Source organism: Tachysurus fulvidraco, chromosome 24 (genome assembly GCF_022655615.1).
Source record: "Tachysurus fulvidraco isolate hzauxx_2018 chromosome 24, HZAU_PFXX_2.0, whole genome shotgun sequence".
Lineage (NCBI taxonomy): Eukaryota > Metazoa > Chordata > Actinopteri > Siluriformes > Bagridae > Tachysurus > Tachysurus fulvidraco.
The window spans coordinates 1,803,359-1,822,900 of NC_062541.1; the positions used below are offsets into that span (position 1 = coordinate 1,803,359).

Here is a 19,542-nt window from a genome sequence, read left to right on the forward strand (position 1 = left end):
AAGCTCCTGACTCCAGATTACCCAGCATGCACTGAGAGGGAGGTGGAGGATGAGGAGGATCTGCACAATGTCACAGAGGGAGCGCTGAAGATAACACTGCACGTCCTGAAGAACATGAACCACACAGATCTCGCTAACACACTGCACAACAGTAAGAGCTCTGAGTCATGACTTTATTCCATCAGCTTCACTTTAGAGAGAGGAAATAGTTTTAGATATGAACACTTTTAGTTTTAAATGTAATTTTAGTATCATGTAAATCTGCTGCTTTTCTGTTCTGTTCATGGTCCAGCTTGTGGTTACTCTGTACAATGGTCATGATCCTTCAGTAATATTTAGTACATCAATCAGGAACGAACAGCAGGAACTGAAATAAATGTACATTTAATATTGAGCTCAGTGATTTTACATTAAAACATGTTATTACTTTGTTTATTAGAGTCTGTAGGTTCTGTGTATCAGCCAAAGTTGAAGTCCAATCTGAGAGAGAAGTTTAAAAGAATTAATGAAGGAATCTCACAGCCTGGAAGCTCAGCACTTCTGAATGAGATCTACACTGAGCTCTACATCACAGAGGGTTGGAGTGGAGACGTCAATAATGAACATGAGGTGAGACAGATTGAGGCAGCGTCCAGGAGACCAGCAACACAGGAGAAACCCATCAAATGTAATGAGCTCTTTAAAGACAAGTCCATCAGAACTGTGCTGACTAAAGGAGTTGCTGGAATTGGAAAAACAGTCTCTGTGCAGAAGTTCATCCTGGACTGGGCTGAAGGAAAAGCAAATCAGGACGTCACCTTCATGTTCCCACTTCTCTTTAGAGAGCTGAATCTGATGAAGCAGCAAAATCTCAGTCTCATGAAACTTCTTCATCACTTTTTCCCTGAAATAAGAGAACTGGGATCAATAGACTGTGACTCCTACAAAGTGGTGTTGATCTTTGATGGTCTGGATGAGTGTCGACTTCCTCTAAATTTCCAGAAGAATGAGACATTGTGTGATGTGACAGAGTCAGCCTCAGTGGATGTGCTGCTGACAAACCTCATCAAGGGGAATCTGCTTCCCTCTGCTCTCCTCTGGATAACCACAAGACCAGGAGCAGCCAATCAGATCCCTCCTGAGTGTGTAGACCAGGTAACAGAGGTACGAGGCTTCAGTGATCCTCAGAAGGAGGAGTACTTCAGGAGGAGGATCAGTGATCAGAGCCTGGCCAATAAAATCATCACTCACCTGAAGTCTTCAAGAAGCCTCTACATCATGTGTCACATCCCAGTCTTCTGCTGGATCTCAGCCACTGTTCTAGAGAGAATGTTGGGTGAAACAAAGTGTGGAGAGATCCCCAAGACTCTGACTCAAATGTTCACACACTTCCTGATCTTTCAGATCAAACACAAGGACCAAAAGTACCATCAGAAATGTGACCGTGATCCAAAGCAGACCAGAGACAGTATCATGGCACTGGGAAAACTGGCTTTCCAGCAGCTGGAGAAAGGAAACCTGATCTTCTATGAGGAAGACCTGAGAGAGTGTGGCATTGATGTCAGAGAAGTGTCAGTGTACTCAGGAGTGTGTACCCAGATCTTCAGAGAGGAGTTTGGGCTTCACCTGGGGAAGGTGTTCAGCTTCGTACATCTGAGTGTTCAGGAGTTTCTGGCTGCTTTATACACATTTCTCTCCTTCATCAGCAGAAATGTAACAGAACATCAAACCTCTGATCTGTCTGATCTTTTCAGGAAGTCAAACATGTCTGATCTCCTCAGGAGTGCAGTGGACAAGGCCTTACAGAGTGAGAATGGACACCTGGACCTGTTCCTCCGCTTCCTTCTGGGTCTCTCACTGGAGACCAATCAAACTCTCTTACGAGACTTAATGCCACAGACAGGAAGCAGATCTCACAGCAAACAGGAAACAGTGGAGTACATCAAGGAGAAGATCAGGGAGAATCCATCTCCAGAGACATCCATCAACCTGTTCCACTGTCTGAATGAACTGAATGATGATTCTCTAGTGCAGGAAGTACAAACTTACCTGAACAGAGGAGGTAACAGTCCTCTCAGAGGAACCAGTCTCTCTCCTGCTCAGTGGTCAGCTCTGGTGTTTGTGTTACTGACCTCAGAACAGGAGCTGGATGTGTTTAATTTGAGGAAATATGATCCATCACATGAATGTCTTCTGAGGCTGCTGCCAGTGGTCAAAGCCTCCAGAAAAGCTTTGTGAGTATTTTTTATTTATAAATGTATTACTGCATGGTTTATTATTTTAATGTAACACTGAACTGCACTGTTTGTATTAATGTGTGTTAATAATTCCTCTAATCATCTTTACACAAACCTCTGGTACTTTTACAGAAGATTGTTTCACTTTTTACACTAACATGTTATATCTGAACTGAGGGCTGGGCCACATGGACAAAATCTTATAACATCATATGAGGCATTTTATGAATAATGTGTCACAGGTGGGTGTAGTGTCGTGACCGCGGTTATTAAAAAGTTTTGTTCATCTGTTGTATAGAATCTGAATTATAGACACAGTTTTTTGTCTGGTTCACTGCATCAGAAGATGGTGGATGTGGTAAAAACAGACGGTGAACACAAAGACGGTTGCACGTGATGGTCGGTCAGGTTTATCACCGTTACTGTTGAAGAGACGTCAGGTTTCGTTCTTTCAAACCTGTCTGTGGATTTTGGAGATTTTAAGCTGTGGACTGTGTTTGTATTTATAAGCAGCTGTAGTTAATCTATATGTTTGTTGTACAATGTTAATAACAGACTGGTTTTGTTCTCTGTTCATCATTATGTACTGATAAAATATTACACATTGGGCTAAAGGTTTACAGACTCTGAGGTCTGATATCACTTGAGCTCTATTGGACTGGGAACAAAATACTGAATTGTACCATACTGGAAAGAGTGGAGGTGGATTTTCTTTATTGTATTAAATATGGTCTTGTATTCAGCTTAAGTTGAGTTTTATAACTGAGTTACAGAGGTGAATTAGGTGCTAACTTCTTTTGTCTAGTCTTGGGTTAAAGCACTTGGAAGGTGTATTGTGATTGTATCTGACACATTATTTTTTTTAATACTGGGGCTAAAGTGTGTTCCATAAGAAAAAAAATGTAAATCATAATCAAGAATCGTTTATCTAAACTTTCTCTTTAGTTTGGATGTGTTTGGATGTATGTGAACACTCCTTTTTCTGTAATAAAATGCACTGTATCTGCAGTGTTGGTTGTAGAAACTTGAACACAGATCAGAGTGTAGTGTTTGTAGGCTGCTCGCTCTCACATGTGTGTGTTATGTACATGACCTAATGGTCTTATAAAAAATTGTTGCTGAGAGATTGTGGAGTGCAGAAAGACGTCCCTGCTCCTGTAAATGTGCTGATGTGGTGTCCTGTCCTCTGATTTGTGTGTGTGACACAAACACACTGACATTTCTGTTACATCTTCAACTTTAGCTGGATTATGACTGTGTTTGTGTGTTTGAGATCAGTGTTCTGATATTTCATCATTTCTCTTCCAGTCTGTGTGTGTGTAATCTGACAGAGGAAAGCTGTAGAGTTCTGTCCTCAGTTCTCAGCTCAAACTCCTCCAGTCTGAGAGAACTGAACCTGAGTCACAATGAACTGCAGGATTCAGGAGTGAAGCTGCTCTCTGATGGACTGAAGGATCCACACTGTACACTGGAGATACTGAAGTACACACACACACACACACACACACACACACACACACACACACACACACACACACTCACTCACACACACACTCAATCACACACACACACACACACACACACACACACACACACACACACACACACACACACACACACACACACACACACACACACACACACACACACACACACACACACACACACACACACCTCTTTACATTTTGAGAAATAATTCTAATCATCACATCTTTATTTCTATAGAACTTTTTAAACACAAATCTTTACAATAGAATATATATATTAAATGTGATAAAATGTGTTAAATAACAGCAGCACAATATTAAAGTCATTAGATATGAAAAATCAAGCAGAAAATAGAACATTGAGAAGATCATTAAGAGATAAAAAGCTCTGATAAACTTTCATCCCAGTGCCTTACCCAGTCTCACGGCAGGTCGTCACATAGGTTACGAAATGTAATCTATTTGATACGTGTTTGTGGAGACGGATCTCCCTTTTTTTGTCAGTCAGCACGGACTTTCGAAACACGGCTTGATACTGTGGCATAAGTTTACCATTTGTTAACTTTATTATTCCTTATATTTATTAAAGTTTAATGATTTATGGCATTTATTGGCAATATTAAGTGTAAATAGTTATAAGCTATTGGTACTTATAAATAGTAGCAGATATTATTTGTACCTCAGTATTGTTGTGTATTAAACATTATGTACTTCTAACAGAGTGTAAATCATTACATTTATAAACAATATTAAAGGATGATAACTTATTGAGAATGAACCCAGGTCTCTGGTGACAAAGCTGCACATACAGTAGTACACACTCGACACCTCACACCACCGGGACACTGTTTGTGCTACAGTTTCATGCAGTCACTGTTTTATGCACGACTAGGAATATATTTCATTATTTTATCCAATAAACTAGTGCAGAGATTTCTCACATTATTAAAGCTACAAGTTAGCAAACATCAGTATGGCATTTTTTTTATAACATTTATTAAATAAAGGCTTATTGAGTTTAATAAAATTAAGATTGTTCCACTTTGTAAAATTTTATAACAGACTGAATAAATAAATTCACATGGCATCGTTTTTTAAATAATTTCATAATTCTCTCTCTCTCTCTCTCTCTCTCTCTCTCTCTCTCTCTCTCTCTCTCTCTCTCTCTTTCTCTCTCGTCACCCGGCATTTCAACATTTTTTCGTTTTTGGTTTTTCGTTTTTTTATTATTGACCATTTAATAATTATAAATGACAGAGGTCTGGATCTCTGTGTCCTCATAACTTACTATGGCCATAAATAGGACATCAAATGAGTAAAACGTACACAGACTATTTAAACCCCATTTGTGAAAGTTTCAAGTATATAAATATTGTAACAGGGAGGGCTTCCGGGTGACGCCATGCTGACAGCAGCTTGAGGGAATCGCTCCGTCCAAAAGTTTAATAATTTCCTAATAAAACCAGTATAATACTCGGCGACCATTAACAAATTTGACATGTCGACAACTAGAGGTAGAGGACAATCTAAACAGGATTCAGTAAAGGAAAAAGGCGAAAACTTGAAGCAGCTACCTCTGATGCAAGCACAGAGTGCGCAATCGGATGCTAACATGCGGGATTCTGAGTCAAAAATTCTGGCAGAGCTCGAGAAGCTGAGGAAAGACAATCAAGATGAACACACTCAGACTCAGCTATCTTTAACGTGGCTGGAAACGTCGTTCGGGGAACTGAAAGGAGAGTTTACTGAACTACAAAAGAGAACCGCGGAGGCGGAGGACCGTATCAGTGCTAATGAAGACACGGCCAGGCGTCATGAGCGGGCCCTCCGCTACTTACTGCATCGAGAGATGGATTTGAATGCACGATGTGAAAACATGCAAAATTGTTTAAGGCGAAACAATCTGAGAATTTATAAAGTGGCTGAAGGGTGCGAGGGAAGAGATGTTAAGCGGTTTGTACATGATTTGCTTAACTCTGTTCTTCAGCTTCCCCCTGATCTTAACATCGTCATTGAAAGGGCGCTTACTGCTAAGCCCAAAAACGCTGATGCTGCCCCTCGTTCGCTGGTCGTTAGGTTTCTAGACTTTTCAGTGAAAGAAACCATACTGAGACAGGCCTGGGAACAGAAAAAAGTCATGTACGAAGGAAAACAGATCTACTTTGATCGTGACTTCTCTCCCGAGCTGCAGGAGAAAAGTGCGCTGGTGCAGTTAAGCAGCTAAAGATGAAGAACACGAGGGCAAAGTGTGTTTTTCCGGCACAGCTGAGAGTCTATATGGAGGATAGCGTGAAGACCTACCCGACATTGGCAGACGCTGTGCCGGCACTTGAGAAGTTGGGGGTGCACGCTCGAGTGGATGAGAGAGAGCGACTGGAGATGGAGCTGTGCCAAGACGGGTGGAATACAGCGGGAAGGAGACCCATTGGAGGACCAGCGACACTTACCAACGCCGAAATTAAAGCCTTCTTTAACAAGGATAACTAATTTGTATATTCGCCGAGTACATCTATCCAGTTAAACTAGTATAGTTAGGAGGGGGGGGGGACATTCTCAATATGGACGAGACGCGAGAACCACTCTAAGTGGAGGACCACCTATCAACAGCCCAGTCGCTAACGAAGCGCTCTGGGAGCGACAGCGATACCGCACACGACGTGTTTTTGTTTTTTTTTCCCCCGCGGAGGTCCAGTCACCAGCCTCCGTCCAAGATACATCAGGGACCGGGTCATTCAGGTTTGAGTTAAAAGATTCACGTTTTGATCCAGTCGGGTATGTGGAAGCCTACATTGTTCAACTTGTTATTCATGTGTTCATTTGTAAATGTTTTTTTTTTGTCCTGAGACGTTTGATGGGCCATATTGTTATTTTTAGTAATGACTCCTCTTACAGTGATGTCTGTGAGATTCAAGAAAGGGCTATAGCAGTTGAATATACAACAGAATAACAGATGGATAGCTTAATATGTGTTACGTATAATGTTAAAGGCTTAGGTAGTCCAATTAAAAGAAAAAAGGTGCTGAATCAACTGAAAAAGTTTAATTGTGCCATAGCAATGCTACAGGAAACACATCTGTCTGACAGGGAGCACATGAAGCTGAGGAGAGAGTGTGTAGATCAGCAATATAGCTCCTCGGATCAAAGTGGGAGGAAAAGGGGAGTTGCTAACCTTTTTAGCAAATCAGTGTATTTTTGCCACGAGAAAACCTTTACTGATAAGGATGGGAGATTTCTGATGCTTATTGGGTGTATAGGGGGCACTAAAATTACTTTAGTGAATTTATATGCCCCAAATGAGGATTGTCCAATTTTCTTTAAAAATATTGTACACTTGACAGCAGACAAGGCTGAAGGGACTGTTCTTATAGGGGGGGACTTTAACTGTGTTTTGAGAGCATCTATAGACAGACTCCCTGCTGACCTCGGTCCAAGGACTAGGAAATCTTTAACTCTCTGTGCACTGATGGACGAGTTGGGTTTGATAGATGTTTGGCGTCTCCTGCATCCCAAGGAAAAAGATTTCACTTTTTTTTTAAATGTACACGGTAGTCACTCTAGATTAGATATGTTTTTGATGACAGGTGTGGATTCTTATAGAATGACCCAATGTAATATTGAAGCGATTACCATCTCAGATCATGCTCCAGTCTCTTTGACGTTAAAGTTGAGTCCAAATAATAATTTTAAATACTGGAGAGCAAATGTATCTATTCTAAATACCGAAGCGATTCAACAACAAATTAGGAAAGGGTTATTAGTGTATATTCAGTTTAATGACAATGAGACCTGAGAGGAAACATTATTGTGATTTCATCAAGATTAAAGCGAGAGAGGCTTGCAGAACAATTAGGATTGGAAAATAAAATTAGACAGTTAGAGAAAGATTACCATACAGTACAAAATAGTGACACTTTTAATAGGTTTAATGGGTTTAATATGTCTTACTAAATTGACTGAGGAGGAAGCCGATCTATTGACACGCCCAATTACAAGAGAGGAAATAAAAAATAGTATTTTAAAACTTAAAAATAATAAATCTCCAGGAGTGGACGGCCTCCCAGGCGAATACTATAAAATGTTCTGGATAAAGTGACACCTCTTCTGGATAAAGTTTATAATTATGCACTCTCAGAGCGGGATCCTCCTCAGTCATGGTCTGAAGCGATTATTAGTGTCATTTATAAAGATGGTAAGGATCCTACTTTGTGCTCGTCTTATCGCCCCATCAGTCTCCTCTGCGTGGATTTAAAGATACTGACTGGCATCATTGTAAACAGAATGCCAAAATATATGAGAAAACTTCTGAAACCCGATCAGACTGGCTTTATCGCCAGTAGACAGGGGACCGACAATGTTCGAAGAGCTTTAAATCTCCAAATAGTGGCTCAGAAAAGGAATACCCCATCAATGCTTCTCAGCTTGGATGCTGAGAAGGCTTTTGATCGGGTGGACTGGGGTTTCCTACAACAGGCATTGAGGCACATGGGCGTCAGTGAGACGTTTATAGAGTGGATCCAAACTTTCTATAAAAATCCAAAGTCACGAGTAAGGGTCAATGGGCACTGCTCAAATTTTTTCCCATTGGGACGCGGTACTAGGCAGGGTGAGCTTCTTTCACCCTCTCTATAAGCTTTGAGTATAGAACCGTTAGCTGAACTGATTAGATCCAATTAGTGCCGGGAATCTCTCTTTCTCAGCTCCCATTTCTCAACCTGCAGTCTCAGAAAAAAATTTAAATTTCGAATTTATGGGTTAAACACACTTTAAAGATTTGGAATAAGGTCCAAAAGCTGCTGAAGGGAAAGACTGGTTTATCTCGAGCTATAGAAATATTGAGTTCCTCCCATCCTTGTCAGACAGTAGCGGTTTCCGGGGATGGGCTGAGAGAGGTCTCCTCACAGTGAATCAATTGTTTGATGGGAATGTATTTAAATCCTTTGCCCAACTAAGAGTGAAATTTAAGTTACCCTCAAGTGATCTATATAAATATTTTCAAATAAGGAGCTATGTCACAAAACATAATGATTGGGAACTGATAAGAATTAAGCCTACAAATATAGAGAAACATTTTATTAATTTGATTGAAAATGGTGATGTAATGAAAAAACAATTGTCCTTGTTGTACAAAAAATTGTTGATTGACATGTCAGATAATACACAACATATAAAACAACAATGGGAAATGGAAATGAATGTTACCTTGGATGACGATGTTTGGGTTAATATTTGTTCTGGATGTCATAAGGGTGTGGGCAGTCAGATTTGAAGGGAATTTGAGTGGAAGACGAAAATCTGATTTTTCAGGACTCCGTTGAAATCTTTCCTCACCATGAATAGTATGAGTGACAAATGTTGGAGGAAATGTGGATTGGTCGGTGATCAAACTCGTATCTTTTGGGACTGCCCCATCATACATTGCTTTTGGGGGGACATTAAGGGCATTGTGGACAATCTACTAAAAGTGAACATATCTTTTGACTCTTTAACTTTTTTATTGGACATCTTTCCAGACAAACTTTCACAAGATCAAGCATTTCTTCTCCGTCTTTTTTTAATGACGGCTAGGAAAATGATAACAATCTGTTGGCTAAAGCCCGAGCCACCTACTGTTAAGCAATGGACACAAAAGTTAAAACAAGTTTACTTAATGGAACGGTTGACAGCACAACTCCAATTAAAAGTCACAGCTTTTGAAAGAAGATGGAGTCCAGACTTTCTGAAATAGGACACAATCTATGCCTTAATATGTATATGTTATGAAGGCAAATAATGTATGAAGCCCACTCTCAGGACAATGTTCATGTGTTTTTGTTTTTATTTTTGTTTTGTCATAATAAAGTTCAAAATAATAAATATTGTAACAGCGAGTACTGAAATATATATAATGGTCATGGTTTTAGATGTACAGAATAACATCTGCACAGGAGGTCACAAAGATTTATAAAGACTAAAGTATATAATGTGAGAGAATTAAAGAGACCAAGCATGTTACTGGCTTCAGTATACGTGACAGAATTACACACGACTGAACTCTATTGGTCGTGTTTTCAGCGCTAGAGAATGTGATGTGGTGAGAAATCGCAGGATCTTTTTCTCTGTGATGCACATTCTTACTTGTCACATCTGTACACAGATGTTCATGTTATATTTTTATCCTGATATTAGAACCTTGTGTTAAGGTGGACACTTTATTTCTCACTGATGGAAACACCTCAATTCACTATCAGAGAAATAAATCAAACACTTCATCATTTCTTTTCCAGTCTGTGGAACTGTAAACTGACAGAGGAAAGCTGTAGAGTTCTGTCCTCAGTTCTCAGCTCAAACTCCTCCAGACTGAGAGAACTGAACCTGAGTGACAATAAACTGCAGGATTCAGGAGTGAAGCTGCTCTCTGATGGGCTGAAGGATCCACACTGTACACTGGAGATACTGAGGTACACACACACACACACACACACACACACACACACACACACACACACACACACACACACACACACACACACATACAAACACACACACACACACACACACACCCCTTTACATTTTGAGAAATAATTCTAATAATTTCTATAGAACTTTTTAAACACAAATCTTTACAATAGTATATATATATATATATATATATATTAAATGTGATAAAATGTGTTAAATAACAGCAGCACATTATTAAAGTCATTAGATATGAAAAATCAAGCGGAAAATAGAACATTGAGAAGATCATTAAGAGATAAAAAGCTCTGATAAACTTTCATCCCAGTGCCTAACCCAGTCTCATGGCAGGTCGTCACATAGGTTACGAAATGTAATCTATTTGATACGTGTTTGTGGAGACGGATCTCCCTTTTTTTGTGTCAGTCAGCACGGACTTTCGGTGGTAAACTTATACCTGTAAACAGGGCTTGATACTGTGGCATAAGTTTACCATTTGTTAACTTTATTATTCCTTATATTTATTAAAGTTTAATGATTTATAGCATTTATTGGCAATATTAAGTGTATAATAATAGTTATAAGCTATTGTTACTTATAAATAGTAGCAGATATTATTTGTACCTCAGTATTGTTGTGTATTAAACATTATGTACTTCTAACGGAGTGTAAATCATTACATTTATAAACAATATTAAAAGGATGATAACTTATTGAGAATGAACCCAGGTCTCTGGTGACAAAGCTGCACATACAGTAGTACACACTCAACACCTCACACCACCGGGACACTGTTTGTGCTACAGTTTCATGCAGTCACTGTTTTATGCACGACTAGGAATATATTTCATTATTTTATCCAATAAACTAGTGCAGAGATTTCTCACATTATTAAAGCTACAAGTTAGTAAACATCAGTACGGCATTTTTTTATAACATTTATTAAATAAAGGCTTATTGAGTTTAATAAAATTAAGATTGTTCCATTTTGAAAAGTTTTATAACAGACTGAAGAGGAGCGTAGAATGTGAGAGGTTACAACATGAAGCATTAATTATCCTCTAAATAAATTCACATCGTTTTTTAAATAATTTCATAATTCTCTCTCTCTCTCTCTCTCTCTCTCTCTCTCTCTCTTTCTCTCTATCTCTCTCTCTCTCTCTCTCTCTCTCTCTCTCGTCACCCGGCATTTCAACTTTTTTTTTGTTTTTGGGAGTTTATTATTGACCATTTAATAATTATAAATGACAGAGGTCTGGATCTCTGTGTCCTCATAACTTACTACGGCCATAAATAGGACATCGAATGAGTAAAACGTACACAGACTATTTAAACCCCATTTGTGAAAGTTTCAAGTATATAAATATTGTAACAGCGAGTACTGAATATATATATACAGTACAGACCAAAAGTTTGGACACCTTCTCATTCAAAGAGTTTTCTTTATTTTCATGACTATGAACATTGTAGATTCACACTGAAGGCATCAAAACTATGAATGAACACGTGTAGAATTATATACGTACATAGAAAAAAGTGTGAAACAACTAAAAATATGTCATATTCTAGGTTCTTCAAAGTAGCCACCTTTTGCTTTGATTACTGCTTTGCACACTCTTGGCATTCTCTTGATGAGCTTCAAGAGGTCGTCACCTGAAATGGTCTTCCAACAGTCTTGAAGGAGTTCCCATAGATGCTTAGCACTTGTTGGCCCTTTTGCCTTCACTCTGAGGTCCAGCTCACCCCAGACCATCTCGATTGGGTTCAGGTCCGGTGACTGTGGAGGCCAGGTCATCTGGTGCAGCACCCCATCACTCTCCTTCATGGTCAAATAGCCCTTACACAGCCTGGAGGTGTGTTTGGGGTCATTGTCCTGTTGAAAAGGTGGTGTGTCCATACTTTTGGTACTGTATATATATATAATATATATACAGTATATATATAATAATATAATATATATATAATATATATATATAATGGTCATGGTTTTAGATGTACAGAATAACGTCTGCACAGGAGGTCACAAAGATTTATATACGACTAAAGTATATAAGGTGAGAGAATTAAAGAGACCAAGCATGTTACTGGCTTCAGTATACGTGACAGAATTACACACGACTGAACTCTATTGGTCGTGTTTTCAGCGCTAGAGAATGTGATGTGGTGAGAAATCGCAGGATCTTTTTCTCTGTGATACACATTCTTACTTGTCACATCTGTACACAGATGTTCATGTTATATTTTTATCCTGATATTAGAACCTTGTGTTAAGGTGGACACTTTATTTCTCACTGATGGAAACACCTCAATTCACTATCAGAGAAATAAATCAAACACTTCATCATTTCTTTTCCAGTCTGTGGAACTGTAATCTGACAGAGGAAAGCTGTAGAGTTCTGTCCTCAGTTCTCAGCTCAAACTCCTCCAGACTGAGAGAACTGAACCTGAGTGACAATAAACTGCAGGATTCAGGAGTGAAGCTGCTCTCTGATGGGCTGAAGGATCCACACTGTACACTGGAGATACTGAGGTACACACACACACACACACACACACACACACACACACACACACACACACACACACACATACACACACATACACATACACATACAAACACACACACACACACACACACACCCCTTTACATTTTGAGAAATAATTCTAATAATTTCTATAGAACTTTTTAAACACAAATCTTTACAATAGTATATATATATATATATATATATATATTAAATGTGATAAAATGTGTTAAATAACAGCAGCACATTATTAAAGTCATTAGATATGAAAAATCAAGCGGAAAATAGAAAATTGAGAAGATCATTAAGAGATAAAAAGCTCTGATAAACTTTCATCCCAGTGCCTAACCCAGTCTCATGGCAGGTCGTCACATAGGTTACGAAATGTAATCTATTTGATACGTGTTTGTGGAGACGGATCTCCCTTTTTTTTGTGTCAGTCAGCACGGACTTTCGGTGGTAAACTTATACCTGTAAACAGGGCTTGATACTGTGGCATAAGTTTACCATTTGTTAACTTTATTATTCCTTATATTTATTAAAGTTTAATGATTTATAGCATTTATTGGCAATATTAAGTGTATAATAATAGTTATAAGCTATTGTTACTTATAAATAGTAGCAGATATTATTTGTACCTCAGTATTGTTGTGTATTAAACATTATGTACTTCTAACGGAGTGTAAATCATTACATTTATAAACAATATTAAAAGGATGATAACTTATTGAGAATGAACCCAGGTCTCTGGTGACAAAGCTGCACATACAGTAGTACACACTCAACACCTCACACCACCGGGACACTGTTTGTGCTACAGTTTCATGCAGTCACTGTTTTATGCACGACTAGGAATATATTTCATTATTTTATCCAATAAACTAGTGCAGAGATTTCTCACATTATTAAAGCTACAAGTTAGTAAACATCAGTACGGCATTTTTTTATAACATTTATTAAATAAAGGCTTATTGAGTTTAATAAAATTAAGATTGTTCCATTTTGAAAAGTTTTATAACAGACTGAAGAGGAGCGTAGAATGTGAGAGGTTACAACATGAAGCATTAATTATCCTCTAAATAAATTCACATCGTTTTTTAAATAATTTCATAATTCTCTCTCTCTCTCTCTCTCTCTCTCTCTCTCTCTCTCTTTCTCTCTATCTCTCTCTCTCTCTCTCTCTCTCTCTCTCTTTCTCTCTATCTCTCTCTCTCTCTCTCGTCACCCGGCATTTCAACTTTTTTTTTGTTTTTGGGAGTTTATTATTGACCATTTAATAATTATAAATGACAGAGGTCTGGATCTCTGTGTCCTCATAACTTACTACGGCCATAAATAGGACATCGAATGAGTAAAACGTACACAGACTATTTAAACCCCATTTGTGAAAGTTTCAAGTATATAAATATTGTAACAGCGAGTACTGAATATATATATACAGTACAGACCAAAAGTTTGGACACCTTCTCATTCAAAGAGTTTTCTTTATTTTCATGACTATGAACATTGTAGATTCACACTGAAGGCATCAAAACTATGAATGAACACGTGTAGAATTATATACGTACATAGAAAAAAAGTGTGAAACAACTGAAAATATGTCATATTCTAGGTTCTTCAAAGTAGCCACCTTTTGCTTTGATTACTGCTTTGCACACTCTGGGCATTCTCTTGATGAGCTTCAAGAGGTCGTCACCTGAAATGGTCTTCCAACAGTCTTGAAGGAGTTCCCATAGATGCTTAGCACTTGTTGGCCCTTTTGCCTTCACTCTGAGGTCCAGCTCACCCCAGACCATCTCGATTGGGTTCAGGTCCGGTGACTGTGGAGGCCAGGTCATCTGGTGCAGCACCCCATCACTCTCCTTCATGGTCAAATAGCCCTTACACAGCCTGGAGGTGTGTTTGGGGTCATTGTCCTGTTGAAAAGGTGGTGTGTCCATACTTTTGGTACTGTATATATATATAATATATACAGTATATATATAATAATATAATATATATATAATATATATATATAATGGTCATGGTTTTAGATGTACAGAATAACGTCTGCACAGGAGGTCACAAAGATTTATATACGACTAAAGTATATAAGGTGAGAGAATTAAAGAGACCAAGCATGTTACTGGCTTCAGTATACGTGACAGAATTACACACGACTGAACTCTATTGGTCGTGTTTTCAGCGCTAGAGAATGTGATGTGGTGAGAAATCGCAGGATCTTTTTCTCTGTGATACACATTCTTACTTGTCACATCTGTACACAGATGTTCATGTTATATTTTTATCCTGATATTAGAACCTTGTGTTAAGGTGGACACTTTATTTCTCACTGATGGAAACACCTCAATTCACTATCAGAGAAATAAATCAAACACTTCATCATTTCTTTTCCAGTCTGTGGAACTGTAAACTGACAGAGGAAAGCTGTAGAGTTCTGTCCTCAGTTCTCAGCTCAAACTCCTCCAGACTGAGAGAACTGAACCTGAGTGACAATAAACTGCAGGATTCAGGAGTGAAGCTGCTCTCTGATGGGCTGAAGGATCCACACTGTACACTGGAGATACTGAGGTACACACACACACACACACACACACACACACACACACACACACACACACACACACACACACACACACACACACATACAAACACACACACACACACACACACACCCCTTTACATTTTGAGAAATAATTCTAATAATTTCTATAGAACTTTTTAAACACAAATCTTTACAATAGTATATATATATATATATATATATATATTAAATGTGATAAAATGTGTTAAATAACAGCAGCACATTATTAAAGTCATTAGATATGAAAAATCAAGCGGAAAATAGAACATTGAGAAGATCATTAAGAGATAAAAAGCTCTGATAAACTTTCATCCCAGTGCCTAACCCAGTCTCATGGCAGGTCGTCACATAGGTTACGAAATGTAATCTATTTGATACGTGTTTGTGGAGACGGATCTCCCTTTTTTTGTGTCAGTCAGCACGGACTTTCGGTGGTAAACTTATACCTGTAAACAGGGCTTGATACTGTGGCATAAGTTTACCATTTGTTAACTTTATTATTCCTTATATTTATTAAAGTTTAATGATTTATAGCATTTATTGGCAATATTAAGTGTATAATAATAGTTATAAGCTATTGTTACTTATAAATAGTAGCAGATATTATTTGTACCTCAGTATTGTTGTGTATTAAACATTTTGTACTTCTAACAGAGTGTAAATCATTACATTTATAAACAATATTAAAAGGATGATAACTTATTGAGAATGAACCCAGGTCTCTGGTGACAAAGCTGCACATACAGTAGTACACACTCAACACCTCACACCACCGGGACACTGTTTGTGCTACAGTTTCATGCAGTCACTGTTTTATGCACGACGAGGAATATATTTCATTATTTTATCCAATAAACTAGTGCAGAGATTTCTCACATTATTAAAGCTATAAGTTAGTAAACATCAGTACGGCATTTTTTATAACATTTATTAAATAAAGGCTTATTGAGTTTAATAAAATTAAGATTGTTCCACTTTGTAAAATTTTATAACAGACTGAAGAGGAGCTTAGAATGTGAGAGGTTACAACATGAAGCATTAATTATCCTCTAAATAAATTCACATCGTTTTTTAAATAATTTCATAATTCTCTCTCTCTCTCTCTCTCTCTCTCTCTCTCTCTCTCTCTCTCCTCTCTCTCTCTCGTCACCCCGGATTACCAGTTTTGATTATTGACCATTTAATAATTAAAAATGACAGAGGTCTGGATCTCTGTGTCCTCATAACTTACTACGGCCATAAATAGGACATCAAATGAGTAAAACGTACACAGACTATTTAAACCCCATTTGTGAAAGTTTCAAGTATATAAATATTGTAACAGCGAGTACTGAATATATATATATACAGTACAGACCAAAAGTTTGGACACCTTCTCATTCAAAGAGTTTTCTTTATTTTCATGACTATGAACATTGTAGATTCACACTGAAGGCATCAAAACTATGAATGAACACGTGTGGAATTATATACGTACATAGAAAAAAGTGTGAAACAACTGAAAATATGTCATATTCTAGGTTCTTCAAAGTAGCCACCTTTTGCTTTGATTACTGCTTTGCACACTCTTGGCATTCTCTCGATGAGCTTCAAGAGGTCGTCACCTGAAATGGTCTTCCAACAGTCTTGAAGGAGTTCCCATAGATGCTTAGCACTTGTTGGCCCTTTTGCCTTCACTCTGAGGTCCAGCTCACCCCAAACCATCCTGATTGGGTTCAGGTCCGGTGACTGTGGAGGCCAGGTCATCTGGTGCAGCACCCCATCACTCTCCTTCATGGTCAAATAGCCCTTACACAGCCTGGAGGTGTGTTTGGGGTCATTGTCCTGTTGAAAAGGTGGTGTGTCCAAACTTTTGGTACTGTGTATATATATATATTATATATACAGTATATATATAATAATATAATATATATATAATATATATATAATGGTCATGGTTTTAGATGTACAGAATAACATCTGCACAGGAGGTCACAAAGATTTATATACGACTAAAGTATATAATGTGAGAGAATTAAAGAGACCAAGCATGTTACTGGCTTCAGTATACGTGACAGAATTACACACGACTGAACTCTATTGGTCGTGTTTTCAGCGCTAGAGAATGTGATGTGGTGAGAAATCGCAGGATCTTTTTCTCTGTGATGCACATTCTTACTTGTCACATCTGTACACAGATGTTCATGTTATATTTTTATCCTGATATTAGAACCTTGTGTTCAGGTGGACACTTTATTTCTCACTGATGGAAACACCTCAATTCACTATCAGAGAAATAAATCAAACACTTCATCATTTCTCTTCCAGTCTGTGTGGGTGTAACCTGACAGAGGAAAGCTGTAGAGTTCTGTCCTCAGTTCTCAGCTCAAACTCCTCCAGTCTGAGAGAACTGGACCTGAGTGACAATAACCTGCAGGGTTCAGGAGTGAAGCTGCTCTGTGATGGACTGAAGGATCCACACTGTACACTGGAGATACTGAGGTACACACACACACACACACACACACACACACACACACACACACACACACACACACACGCACACCACTCACACACACACTCACTCACTCACACACACACACACCACTCACACACACACAAACATACATACATACACACACATACACACACACACACACACAAACACACGCGCACACACACACACACACACACACACACACACACACACACACACACACACACACACACACACACACACACACACACACACACACACACAAAAACACACACACACACAGTTTTAATAAACACTACAACATCCAGTTCTCCTCTGTGGTAACTGTAGTGATCTGATATATTGTCATTGTCGTGTGTGTGAGATGGAGAGTAAATGTACTGTATATAAAGATTTTGTGTAGTTCATGTTTTCAATACTAACACTGAGTGTGTTAAGTGTGAGAAGGTTTTCTTTCTTGCAGGATGTGGTACTGCAGTATTACAGATGAAGGTTGTGCTGCTCTGGCTTCAGCTCTGAGGTCAAACTCCTCATCACACCTGAGAGAACTGGATCTATACTATAATAAACCAGGAGAATCAGGAGTGAAGCTGCTCTCTGATCTACTGAAGGATCCACACTGTAAACTGGAGACACTACAGTGAGTTACTGACTTACTGTCTCTTTACTGTATGATATTGTGTAATATTCACTGTGTGCTGTAAAATGTCACATCTAATGTGTGTATTTATGCTTCTGTTGTTCATAAGTAATGTGTTTAAATGTGTCTGTAATTCTGTCCTGTTGTGTTTTTCAGCATTAATGGTAATAAACTCACCAGGTCTGGTGTATGACAGGAGTCTCTCCTCAGACCTTTTTTCCAGGATAAAGCAGTTATGGTGGTGAAGCGTTAGAACACGTCCCACATTTCCAGCAGTTTGGGAGTCGAATCATTTATATTCAGATGTAGAAGATCCATAACCATAACTGTGACTGATCACATCCTTTTATCCTCTCAGCTACAACTTCACACTTTAATATATTTTACAATCCAGAGTAAAAAACAAAAAACTTATGATACTCAAACTTGTTTCCTCATTTCTGATTTTGTCTATAAAGTTTTCTTCATTTCTTGTAAATAAAAGAAAGTCAATTCTTGTCCTGCATACATCACTATATTCCTTCTCGAAAATTAGTTTCTTCCTTTGTTTCTCTCTCCACATGTCTATCATGTTGTTTTCACTAACTTTAGTTCTTTACTCTCTGTATCTGATTTAAAAACCATCCCATCTGCCATATAGAGTTTACTGAAAACTCTGTTAAAGTCCTCCATCATTAATATTTCTTTATACGGCTTTAAAATACTTCTTAAAGGATTAAATAATTCTTTCTTTTCTTTTTCATCTGTTGGGTCATGTACATTTACTAAAACCAAATTTCTGCCCTCATAATTTATTTCTACACGATACATTTCCCTTTGTTGTCTTTATAGACCAGTTTTACTCATTTTAAAAATATTCCCCCTCATCAGTAAAGCCTCTCCTCTCCTCCACTTCACATCTCCATTATTATACAAAATCCCTCTGTCAGGATCTGGCCCGGACTTTGGCCATATGCCTTTTGTTTACGTTCTGTACGAATGCATAAAAGTAATAAATAAATAAATAATAAATAATAACTTAGAATATAATCACCTAGAAATGAAGTATATAAAAAAGAAAGAAAATAAAAGATGAAATATAGGATATGAACTGAGATGTTTTTTATCAATGCTGGTCTCTTTTTACAGAAATAACAACCCAATGCTGTTAAACAGTGATGTAAAATACTGTAAACTCTG

General features: G+C 38.0%; 1 pseudogene; it reads left to right on the forward strand.

Moving 5' to 3' along the window:
- The first annotated feature begins 1,166 nt into the window (after nucleotides 1-1,166).
- Nucleotides 1,167-18,525, forward strand: LOC125140173 (annotated as a pseudogene).
- The last annotated feature ends 1,017 nt before the right edge of the window (nucleotides 18,526-19,542 follow it).